This window comes from Octopus bimaculoides, chromosome 2 (assembly GCF_046866305.1).
Source record: "Octopus bimaculoides isolate indiv1 chromosome 2, ASM4686630v1, whole genome shotgun sequence".
NCBI classification, from domain to species: Eukaryota; Metazoa; Mollusca; class Cephalopoda; order Octopoda; family Octopodidae; genus Octopus; species Octopus bimaculoides.
Window position 1 is genome coordinate 58,715,685 of NC_142929.1, and position 13,418 is coordinate 58,729,102.

At 33.7% G+C, this 13,418-nt stretch overlaps 1 protein-coding gene across 5 annotated transcripts in view; it reads right to left on the reverse strand.

Annotated features, from left to right (window-relative positions):
• The window catches only part of LOC106876256 (centlein-like), a 364,862-nt gene extending 356,715 nt beyond the window's left edge, over positions 1-8,147 (reverse strand). Inside the window, exons 1-3 of one of the 5 annotated variants that reach the window (XM_089346011.1) lie at positions 8,052-8,147; positions 7,838-7,937; positions 5,337-5,381 (exon numbers count right to left, since the gene is read on the reverse strand). The gene's annotated coding sequence lies outside the window, so the exon portion shown is untranslated. Of the gene's footprint in view, positions 1-5,336; positions 5,382-7,837 lie in introns of all 5 variants that reach the window. The other 4 variants (XM_014924756.3, XM_014924749.3, XM_052977284.2 and 1 more) reach the window with 4 other exon arrangements.
• Between the last annotated feature and the right edge of the window lie 5,271 nt (positions 8,148-13,418).

Below are 13,418 nucleotides of genomic sequence, written 5' to 3' on the forward strand. Positions count from 1 at the left end.
GTATGTATATATATATATATATATATATATATATATATATATATATATATATATATATATATATATATATATATATATATATATATATATACAACTGTGGGTGGAAGAACTGGTAGAATATCACACAACATACATCGTATTTTTAAAAGATGTCACTTCATGTTCTAAGTTTATGTCTTATACATGAGAACTTAGCCATTCTTCTTCTGAAAGTTATTAAAGAAAATAACCAGCCAAGTAGTAAGGCTAACATATTCAACATATCATTGAATGTGCTGCCCCAGTTTGGTCACAGACTAATAACCAAAACCAGTAAAAGAATATTTAACAACAGATATCTTTTCTGCAAGGTCACCAAGTTGTGACATGTCAAGATAGCAGCATTTAAAAAAAAAAATTCTAATCTTTATTGATCTCTGTCCTTTTGATTTTTTTATTTGTCTCGTTCCTATTCTTAAAACAAATTCACATTTCATGTGTGTGCATTTAAGATGATTTTTCCTTTTATTTTTTGTACATCAAGCAACAATATAGAGGTTTCCTTGTTGGTTTGAGTGAACAGATCAATGATCTAAGTCATTCTAGTTGTAATTATCTTGACTTTTTGTATTATGTGTCCCATTTTTTTTTTAAGATGTATGGAGGCAATTTAACCCTATAGGATTCAGATTACTCTGTCAAATGTTATACTTATTCATTCGTTTTGAATTACGCATGCATTATCTTGTAGCTTTGTGAAGTCAATCATGCAATTGTTATTTTTCAGAATGACATTGTAGGATATGCATGGGAGGCCAGATTTGGCCAGTTTGAACATAAAACAAATAGAATGTTTGGGCCAGATATAGCTGGTTTAAATGCTAAAGGGTTAAATGAATTTGGTTACAATCTCCATCAATTTGAGAAGTCATAAGCAGAGTCTTTCTTTATTGGCTACTTAAGTATGACTGAAATTTTGTATCTGCTTCTCTCTTGTTATTTTTCATAATTTTATAATTTTTATATTTTCATATCAGTGTCATTGATCAAGAAATTGGAATTAGATTTACCTGACATAAATAGATAGAGTGCTAAAGAGTTGCACAAGTGTTTACAGCTATATTGCACCTGTAACCTGACTATAACATCAGGACAAGCTTGATTAATCATAGAGGGTGGCTCATAATTTTACATGAAGTGGTATCAAAAGGCCTCTGGACTAGTTATGTGTAATAAAAAAAATAACTTATTTACCTAAGTTTTAACATCATTTCCTTCGAAATAGTCACCTTGTGCAGCAATAAACCAGTCCTACGACTTTTGGAATCCAGCCTCAAAGCAATATTCTGTGAGTCAAAGACCTTCTGTGATTCATTCTGGATCTTGACAATGGTGTTAAAACAGCAACCTTTGAGCTGCATTTTCATCTTGGGGAAGAGATGGAAGTCTGCATTGCCAAATCTAGTGAATAGGGCGGGTAAGGAAGTGACGCCATGCTTTTGGCAAGAAACTCATGAGTGTGAGGAGAGCACGGTGAAGAATTCAATTCTTCGTGCTCCACAGATCTGATTGCTCTCACCAAATGTCCTCCCTCAAACACTTCCAAACACCACAGTATAACTCATAAATGATAGTCTGGCCCTGGGGGATGAATTCTTGATGCACAATACTGCAGATGTCAAAAAACAAAAAAGAAACAATGAGCATGCTCTTGACTGAGTTGCAGCCTTGTCATGCCATCTTCAGTCATGGAGATGAAGGACTATTCTATAGTGATGACTGCTTCTTCATCTTAGGGTCGTAACTAAAGCATACTTAATGTCTCTGTAGCAGACTTCCCAAGTTTAATGTTGGCTTTTTGTTCCAACTTCTTGTCCATGACAAAATTGCAGACTACAGCATGCACATGATCACAAAAAGACAAACTTCACAACTTGTGAAGTAAACACAGCAATATCACTTAGCACATTGCCTCATGAAGGTTACTGCTAGCTCTCACTGTGCATGCAACCATGTGCTGCCATCTGTTGGTGTGCTACAGAACTAGTCTGGGAACGTTTTGATACCATCTCATAAAAGTAATGTTTTAACACACATTTATACAGAAATATTACAGAAAAGAATTGCCAGAATCATAGGAGCATTGGATAGAATATCTTGCAGCATTCATACTGATTCTCTTGGCTTCGAGTGAAAATCTTGCCATGGTTAAAATTTCAACCATTCAAGGTTGATAAATACATATTACCAGTGAATTCTTCTGGACTGATTCAGCCTTGTCACAGCGTGTAACATTAATCTGACCAGAGAACTGCATTACAAATACACAAATTTGTAGAATGCTTAGTCATTTAAACAGTAGTTTAAGGAGCTGTATGTGAAGTTATTTATATGTATACATTTGGTTGAACAACTGAATGCCCATCATGGAGACTGACTGAGTATCCACCACAGAAATATCAGGGTTGAGGGAGCAGAGAGGGCAAACTTTTCAGAGATGTCTAAACCACACTTGGCCTTTCCTTGTCTACATCTATAAGCGATATTTCTCAAGAGCTGGGATAATATTCTTTAGGAATTTGTAAAGGAAGCTCACAGATCACAATGTAAAAGTTTGTAAACATTGAGATAATCATATGCTATGAGAAGACAAGAATCCTTTAATTTCCAAAAATTTTCATAAAAGAAGGGTTTTATTGAAATGTCACGATATTTGCCTCCATACAGCAAGCAAATTTACCCAAATTTGCCAACGTAACTAAATAAGTTTTGCTGAGACATAGACCATTATTAGTTTCTTTGAGTTCTTGTTTTTATTTTCACTCCATAAACTTTGTACCAGAATCTTAGCAAGTGAGACAACTCTTCCCTTCCATTCATGCATGTGTTAGAGGTTACTTTAATTAATTTATTGAAATTTGAAAAATCTTAAGAAATATCGATAGAAGAAAATCTGAAAGCAAGAAAGAAAAGAACTTAAGGTTACAAACGTCAAATGCCTCACCAGCTTTCTCCCGATGTCGCATACACACACGCCATTCACTCAGCCTATATAACTGTTTTATAACGGTACCTAATTAGATCCATGTCGATGATAAGGCTTCTCTACGCAAGTGTTTCTCACTTCCCACCATCTTGTTGAAGTAATTGACGGAGACAAGTATTTATCTCAAAATTTGTAGCCCTCTTTGTGTCAGTGTGAGGGAAGAGATGATGTATGTATACTCATATACACTAACGTACACAATTTCGCTGACACATGCTAACTATGTATAATGAACAGACATACACAATGTTTCATAGAAACATACAGAAGAGAGAGAGAGAGAGAGAGAGAGAGAGAGAGAGAGGGGGGGGGGGGGAGAGGGAGTGCTTGTGTGTAAACAGAATAAATGAATATATTTCATTTACCTATTCCATTTGTGCACATTCACTTATGAATGTGCACAACACACACATTCATACAGGCATACATACATATAGATTCATGCATATATCTATATATGCACACATAATCATACCTATATCTATATACATACATTTATCTTTCTCTCTCTCTATCTATCTATCTCTCTCTATATATAGATAGATATGTCATAGATAGACAGATGTGTGCATGCAGAATGTACGTGTATTATCTATATGCATACAAATATATGTATGCACACACACACACACACACACACACACATATACACATGCACACACACACACATATATACACATACACACACACACATATATATATATAATACACACACATATATAATACACATATATATACACACACATGTATACATATATATACATACACATATATACACACACATATATATACACACACACATATACATAAATATATATACACACATACATACATATAGATACACATACATATATATACACATACATATATATACACATACATATATATATATATACATATATATACACACATATATATACACACATACATATATATATATATATATATATATACATATATACACACATGCATACACACACACATAATATATATATATATATATATATATATATATATATACACACACATACATATACACACATACAGATACGCACAGATATATGCATGTATGTTATATATATGTATGAATGTATAAATCAACACATATGTATACTGTGCCCGAATGGTTTCCTTCACTATATTTAGAGAATAGTTATCTCGTTCCGTTGCCATACACACAAATAATAAAAGAGTTGCTTTTCAAACAGTAATAAAATGTCCTCAGTCTAAAGTGCAGACGTATAAATGCCTGAGTAGGTTTATCATCAAACAGCAAGCTTTTGGCGACAGCACTTCTTTAGAATGAATGAAGGGACAGAAGAAGAAAACAAGAGTGGGAGACAGAAACAAATAAACAAGAATCTGAGGTCAAAGTAAAAGCTATGAATGAACTTCGAAAGGAGAATAATGAGAGAAAGAGTAAGGATGGTTGAAAGAAAATACATAAAATTAGTTGATAAAATGTACGTAAAGGAGAATTATTGATAAAAAAAAAAGAAAAAAGATACAAAGAGAGATGGATGGAAAAGTTCGTTGACAGAAGACTTATGCTGTTTCAACATCATTTGCTACTGACCCTTCCAACTCTTGTTTTACATACATACATATATGTAGATATACATATGTGTCTGTATGTATGTGTATATATATATATATATATATATATATATATATATATATATATATACATACATACACGCAGACAGACAATAACAATAATTTTTGTAACGACTCAAAGCCTAAGATTCACAGATGAAGTTGTTAATATTGTCTAACCCCCAGGTCAGTCATGATCTCGAAGAATTATGATCAAATGCATTCTAACCATAACCATTATGTTTTTTTCTTTTTTATGTACATCAAAGATTGCATTTTCCAGTAGTCATTTTCTTTTAGTACACTAGGGTAAGATTTGACAAAGTTTTAGCTCTTATTTATAGCAAATCGAGAAATTACATAGACACTCTGGTTAGATTGACAGAAGTGGCCTTAATCTTCGGTTATAATTCTATGCACATCTAGGATGTTTTGCAGTAAAATCGGTATACTTAAATAAGTGTGCCTCCCACCATAGACTTTGTTTCCTCATAACTTTCATAAAAAATGGAAGTTTTCTAATGGAATTTTCTATAGATACCTTTCAGAATGTGCAGATTACAATTATACCTGGACTTTAAAAAAGAAAATTGGTGAGCACGTACACATGCATACAGATACACATAACAAAAATGTCTACAAAATGAGAACCTGAAATTTAAAAAAAAAAAAAAAAAAAGTGATGGGTGTCAGTATGTAATGTGAGTATACTCACCAATTTTTTAGCACTGAATTCCAATATAGTGGTAATCTACACCATCTGAAAAGTATTTGTAGAAAATTTCATTAAAAAAAAAATCTATATTTCTGAAAGTTATGAGGAAACAAAGTCAGAGGGAGTGCACTCTTATGTAGGTATACAAGACTATTAACCCTTTAGCAATTAACCTGGCCATATCCAGCTCAAATATTCTACCTGTTTTATGCTGAAACTGACCAGATCCAGCCTCTCACACCTACCTTACAACACAACATTCTCAAATTAAACACATCTTCAAAATCTTTAAGCTACAAAATATTACATACTCTATTACTCTTTTACTTGTTTCAGTCATTTGACTGCGGCCATGCTGGAGCACCGCCTTTATAGTCGAGCAAATCGACCCCAGGACTTATTCTTTGTAAGCCTAATACTTATTCTATCGGTCTCTTTTGCCGAACCGCTAAGTTACGGGGATGTAAACACATCACCATCGGTTGTCAAGCGATGCTGGGGGGGGGGGCAAACACAGGCACATATACACACACATACATACATATATATATACACATATACGACGGGCTTCTTTCAGTTTCCGTCTACCAAATCCACTCACAAGGCTTTGGTCGGCCCGAGGCTATAGTAGAAGACACTTGCCCAAGATACCACACTGCCACTCCTGCGCCTATGATTAATTTTTTAAAATGTGGATAAATAAGCATTACATTTAATCTGAATGTTAAAGGGTTAAATGGGATGATATAAGTGAATACTTGTTCCCTCAAATTCTCCTTTCAAATATTGTATTTGTCTTGTGTTTATGCTCTCTTTCATTTCATTTCTTTAATATTGTAATATATTTGCTGGTATCTGTGAGTAAATTCTTCTTCTATTACCTCCTTAGAATTAACAGTTAAGCTACTGTCAAAACCAGTTCGCAACTTAGTTCAGTACAGATATGAAACAGTTTTAAATGAGAACTGAAACTAGCTACAAACTTGGTAAATCTACTCCAAAATAATAACTGTCATCTATCAAACATCAAAATATATTACAATTGATGTGGTCCGAGCCAACCTCTGCACTGAGGTTTCTAAACCTGCTGAGTAGGTTAGCTCAGGTATAGATCATATCTCTTTCAAGTTTGGTATAGTTTTCCACAAATAAACATGATACAATTCATATCACTTTCGAGTTCTGTTCTTGTTTATTGATACTTAAACATCAGCTCTGACTGATGTTAACTTCAACAATCTGATGAAGAGAGTTTGACAACCTACTGGGCAATCAGTTCTTTGTTGAGGAGGGTGGTCTAGAGTTAAATGAGCAAACTGCGGGCTGCAGGACTTTCTGAGGACACGCTTAATGATAATGAACCACGTCTTATATGACTCTCTCAAAAAAGTTGCCCCATGAGTGCACTACACGGTCACTCATATCACCAGAAATAACAGCCAAGTCTCTCCCAAATCACACAGACAGAATGGGAAATGTCTTTGACAATTTCTTGGATTTTAAGTCACAGTTATCGTGCCATTGCAGACGATATATACACATATAAGCCAGGAAATGATTCAATCGCTTTCCTGACGTTGTCTGAGGTGGAAACAGATTGTAAAACAAAACTGGTGTGTCGGACCGGTGTAGTCACCCGGAGGATGTTTCTCCTTTAATCTATTGGGGGGAATCTGTAGTGTACGGGCCAGGTAGGACAGAGATGAACTGAACAACTCTTTTAATGTCAAATTCGCTGAATTTGGCATTAACGGCTTTCTTTAAGCTCGGTGAATGTCCATTGCTCGGAACTATGCTAGTCACATTAGCATACTTAAAAACCAGCCTTCAAGAAATAAGTCACTCAAAAACACTGCAAATAATGACAAAAAAAAATTCCCAATTAAAACCAAGGATAGCCCTTCAAATTACCAGACATTCCAATACGAGGGAAATTTCATCAAAGTTTTTAAAAAAGCAGGTTTAGGCGAAAGAAAATGTTACACGCATAACGTCTTCGACATCATTATTAATTATGTAAAACATTTTGAAATGGGAATGGAATACGAATCACAGACTGAATACGCCAAGAATTTCAATGTCACAAACGTGAAGATATCGACTAAATCAGACAATTGCATTCCAAAATATGTTCGACAGAAGAAATAAATACTACTGGGAAACGAAACCCTGTTCACAGATATAACCTAAGTTTAAATTTACAACGCTCAATACATTTCAGATTAAAAACGACTAGAGTATTTAGAGTGAGGAACAATTATTTTAAATCGACCATAGTATTTGACCGGTACTTGTTTTATCAATTCCAGAAGGATGAAAACCAAAATTAAACTCGACAGGGCTTAAATTTAATAAGAGATGTATCTTGTCCGGAAATATTGTCTATATTATAGAAATAATATTTTCATGATAATAGAAACATACTATATGAAGACAAGGAAAAACTTAATTAACAACAATTAAATAATTAATATTGAGGAGAGAAAAAAAAAAAGACCTACCGATAGATTTTGTTGTTACTTATTTTTTACATTGGTGAGGTAAATTACGTCTTCTTTATTAAAAATCCTCCACTTTGTTTTTTGTTCTCTAAAAGTGTCACTATAAAAAGGTAAAATATCTTATACAACATATTCAACAGAAGATAATTTAAATAAATGGCTCGTAATAAAGGAGGGATAATTAGAAGGAGACGGGGAAAGACAAGTGAATTACTCTTTTGTTGTTGTTGACTACGAATGAGATGTTGCTACCACCTGACTTTTCAAACACTGCAGTGTACAACAATCTCCCGCCACAGGTGACTCCTAGTGACGACAACTGTCAATAAAGAAAACGTTTATTTAATGGGTCACCTAACGGAAGGTAGATAATTCTCGTTACTTAATTATACACGAATTTGACATTCATCATATCATTGCAGACGATATATATACGATACATGTGTGTGTCGCGGGATACGTACACATACACGTATACTCCAACACACACACACACACACATACATACATGAATATATATATATATATATATATATATATATATATATATATAACTGCAGCGTGGAAGGTGTTTATAAGCCATTTAAAAACACACAAAAACTGTCAAATTCACTTCAACATTTAAATTTAATTTGCCACAATATTTTCGCCGTTTTGAGACCGCGACCTGTTCAATGACAAAATTCTGTATTGTGGCAAATTAAATTTAAATGTTGAAGTGAATTTGACGGTTTTTGTGTGTTTTTAAATGACTTATAAACACCTTCCACACTGCAATTGTTTTCGTTCCAGCACACAAACTCAGATCAGGTCACTTGCTGTGCAAGTACATCTCTCTCTCTCTCTCTCTCTCTCCCTCTCTCTCTCTCTCTCCCTCTCCCTCTCTCTCTCTCTCTCTCTCTCTCTATATATATATATATATATATATATATATGTGTGTGTGTGTGTGTGTGTGTGTGTGTGTGTGTGTGTGTGTGTGTATGTGCGTATATGTATATATATATATTGACGTATACATACACATAGATGATCTTTATTTTTTTACTTGTTTCAGTCATTATTATTTAACGTCCGTTTTCCATACTACTGATTATATATATACTCGCACACAAACAGACACACACACACACATATGCGTGTGTGTATGTCTTTATATATTCATGTAAAGACATTTAAAGAGATTGAGCACACCCCCATCCTGTATCCAAGTGTTTTCAGGCATATTAAATATGACTTTACATAAACGTTTCATTCAACGAAACTTCAAATGATTCTACACACACTTATTGTAATACCACAACACTATACTGGAGACAAAGAAATACTAAGTAAGTAGCTAATAAGTTCAGTCTAAGTTTTCCATTAACAGAATTGGAGATTCATAGTATTATAAACAAACACTCTTTGTCTTTGCCAACAACAATTCCATGTATTAGAAATCATGCCATTCTTCTGCTCCTAAAGCTTTAGGAAACAATTGAGGACACTGGAATAAAAAAAAAAAACAAAAAAAAAACTGATCCTTGGTCCATCATATTTAGCTACTGGTAACTCCCAGTTATACTAGATGAATGAGTGATAAATTTGTTATGACAGGTGCATTCTTCTTTGAGAGGGGAGACGGCATTTTTGGTATAGCTTGCCAATAACTCTGAGAAAAATATTATATTAATCTACCTAGTCTTCTTTTTGCTGTTGTTGTTTTTAAATATTTTATCTCATTTCATTTCTTTACATGTGTGTATGTGTCTGTGTATGTATCTGTCTGTGTATGTATGTACATATAAATAAACTGTGTCAGTGTGTCTCCATGTCTATGTGTCTTTGTATGTGAATGTGTGTGTGTGTGTTTTGTCTGTGATTATGTTGTGTATGCATGTGTGTGAAAGTGTGTGCATGTATCTGCCTGCCTGTGTGTTTGTGAGTGTAGTTGCATATGTATGTGTACGTATGTGCATATATGTGAGTCTAGTGTCTGTGGATGTGCTTGCAAATGTGTGTCTGTCTGTGAGCGTTTGTGTATGTGTGTGTGTGCATGTGGAGTGTTTATGTGTATTTATCAGTGTGTTTGTATATAAGCAACACAAAACAATAGAAAGATAGAAATAAATAAATCCATTCTCCATCACCTTCAGTGAAGTAAAAAAATAGAAGATATAAAAAGGATACCAAAAAATATGTTGTCTGTAGAATGGAAACCTAGACAGTAGATTGGCAGAATCAGTGGAACACTGAAGAAATCCATTGCAGTTTCATAATATTTAGTCATATTTCTTATGTTCTTAGTTCAAATTCTGATAAGGTGATCTTAGCAATTCATCCTTTCAGCATCAGTAAAGGAAATACCAACAAATTATTATTAATCCTCAAAAATATGGAAGTAACTACAATGGTCCTCTTTGTGTTGAAGCCATTTTTTAAATACAAAAAGAATTATTTAATTTAAATCAATGGTGCTGTAAATTAATACTACATCTTGAACTTCTTATCCCAAGTTTTTTTGGTAAAAATTTTTTTTAATTTTGAATTTGGGCTTTAAATTTTGAAAAGGCTTTATGAGAACATAGACTGGCCTACACCCTGTCAATAGTATATTTTATTTTGTAGATAAAAATAATAAATTTGTATCAAGAAACATGTTGTTGAGTTTTCCTGAATGTTTGAGAACTATGACATACTCGACCAGCTGATTAGATAATTTTCAGTAAAATGAGCCACAGGAAAATGGCCAATGGCAGTGTTTTTCAACCTGACTGATACAGTAGCATACTTAAAAGTACTCACAATATACTTAAAAGCACTCACAATTCAAACAGAAGAACAAACTCCAGTCTAAAAGTGGATTTCTTAAAATTCTGGCTGAAGAACTCCTTGGTGATGAAGAACCTGAAGAAATAATTTCTGTATCTAAGAGAGAAAAAGCAGATAACACAAGCAGATTTTGCTGGATCTGCTATGTTTCAGATACATCCACCAGTCATTATTCCATTGCTAAGCCATTTAGGTAAAGGTAGTCATCAGCTACTTTAAAAGAGCCTTCTATGTATTTGAAAAGATTTATTTTATGATTCCTTAATGTTAATTACTCCTGTAAATCTGCAACAAGTTTTTGTTTTCTATTAATGTGCATATAATTCTACAGTAAATGTTGTGCACTTGTACATACTCTTTGATATAGAGTCTGCGGGGCAGCATTTCCCAAGGACCGGTTTCCTGCAAGACAATTTTTTCTCAGACAAGGGTGCCACATGCATAACAAAACACAATAAAGCACCTGATGTATAATATAATTATTACATATATAATATACATATAATGCAAAAACACACTGAAGAGTGCAATAGCTGATAAATCAAAAAAAATTATTCTTCCTGTGTAGCCTTGTACTAAATGATTCATGTCCTAGTACTAGTTCATGGCCTAATGCTTGGAGATCCCTGCTGTGTGGTATTACTACTTACATTTTCCCCTTCACACTAAGCATGGCTACATCCCTAATATCAGACAAAACCTTTTTCTTTCTTGCTAACAAAGCTCTTTTTTACCTTTGCAAAGTTTACTGGAAGACTTCTTGGTTTTAGGTTTAGCTTCTATATCTACAAATTTCTTCACTAATTTTCCAACAGGTTCAGCTAAGAAAACTATGCTATTTACTACAGAAGTTCCCATGGACAGCCACCATTAAACTCCAGATATGGCCAAGAAAATAACTCTTGAATATACAAAAAGAAGAAATGTTCAAGTTTTGAATGGTCTTGATCAAAGGTCAGCTTAATCAGAGCTCAACGGGAGCTGGATAACAACAACAACAATAACAAAATGACCTCTTGCAACTCTGAACTAACAAGGTATCTGCTACCTGCACACAGGTATGCCCAAAACAATATCATCCCTTCACATCATTCATATCTTCCAAATTCTGCTTTAAACACTTTGCCTTTATCCTTCCCAAAAATGTGAACTTTTGGAGTTGACTTTCAACACCACATTTATTTACCAATACATGCATACAGATGATCAAAGTGAACATTGAATACCAACGCTATCATTCTTACCAGTACAGGAGGCCTTGTAAGGACCGTGGGAAAAACCTCTTCTTCTATGAGTTATTTATAAAAAGAAAAAAAAAAAAAAAGATTATAATCACATTATAGAATGAAGTTTACTGAGTTTATTAACAGATTGGGTTAATTCTCAGCCAAAATCTTTGATCTTGGCACAGAAATCAACAGAATATTTAATATCTGTTTTATATATATATATGTTTTAGTTATCACATTACAAAGAGACTATTTTCAATGCATGTTGTTTTATCTTTGCCAAAAATCCCAGTGAACTCAACTTGAGATGACATCAAAGCTTGGGAGAACCCAGAATTATCTTACAATTTGTACCTATAGGTGTCAGCAATTTTCCCTGTTACCTTCATGATATAAAAACATACCTGTGATATAACATCATCTCATATACGTATAACGAGGATTTTCCCCTCATTTTTCAAAAGACAGACTGTTGGATAAAAAGTAACAAGCACTTTATTTTTATCATTTGTTATAATTATTATCATTATGATGGTAATGATTATTATTTTTCTTTCTCTGTTACGTTCCCACGAACTCTTGATGTAATTCTTTCTTGGATATTTAACTATCTGGCAGAACCTTCACATAGCACTGGGTAATTAGTTTGGTCATGCAAGGAATTGTTATTCTTTATAAAGGTACAGCTACATTTTATCACTTTCATATCATAAATGTTATAACATTAATACTAGAAATAATAAAAGCTACAAAGAAGAAATTCACTAAAAATATATATTTCTTTTTCCTTTTTCACCTTTCTCTTTTATTTTATTATTTTTCTCTCCTTTTCCAGAAAAATAATCATTTGTAAACAATGATAGTGCTATTGCTAATGGCGGCGGTGGTGGTGGTGGTGGTGGTGGTGGTGATGGTAGTTGTAGTAATAACCGGAATTATAAGGGGAGTTAACTCAGCTCCTCTTCTTCTCTGTTACATCCTCTCCTTCATCCCCTTCATCTTACTCCTTTCTTCCTCGTCCATTTTCTCTTCCTCAGACTTTCTCCCTCTTCTCAATACACTGCTGCTACCTTCTCCTTTCTCAGCTTGCCATTCTCCTTCCTCCACTACTCACATTCATTGTCCTTAGCCCTTCAAATACTGGTTTCAAATATCTAGCACAAGGGCAGCAGTTTTGGGGAGAGTCTAAGTCAATTAGATCGAACCAAGTGCTTAACTGGTACTTACTTTATCAACTTCAAAAGGATGAAAGGCAAAATTCACCTCAGCAGGATTTGAACTCAGAATATAAAGATGCTAACAATCCACTGCTTGAAATAAGTAAAAAACAAAAACAAAAAAAAAAACAGATAAATAAAATATAGACATCTTTGTTAATCTCTAGCTGAAAGATGAAGGTATGATAGGCAGAAATGGTAGAATGTTAAACAAAATGCTTTGCGGTGTTAACTTTATGTTCTTAACTCAAATCTCACAGATGTCAGTTCTGCATTTATTCTTCCTAGATCAATAAAATATCACACCAGACAACTTCTGGAATC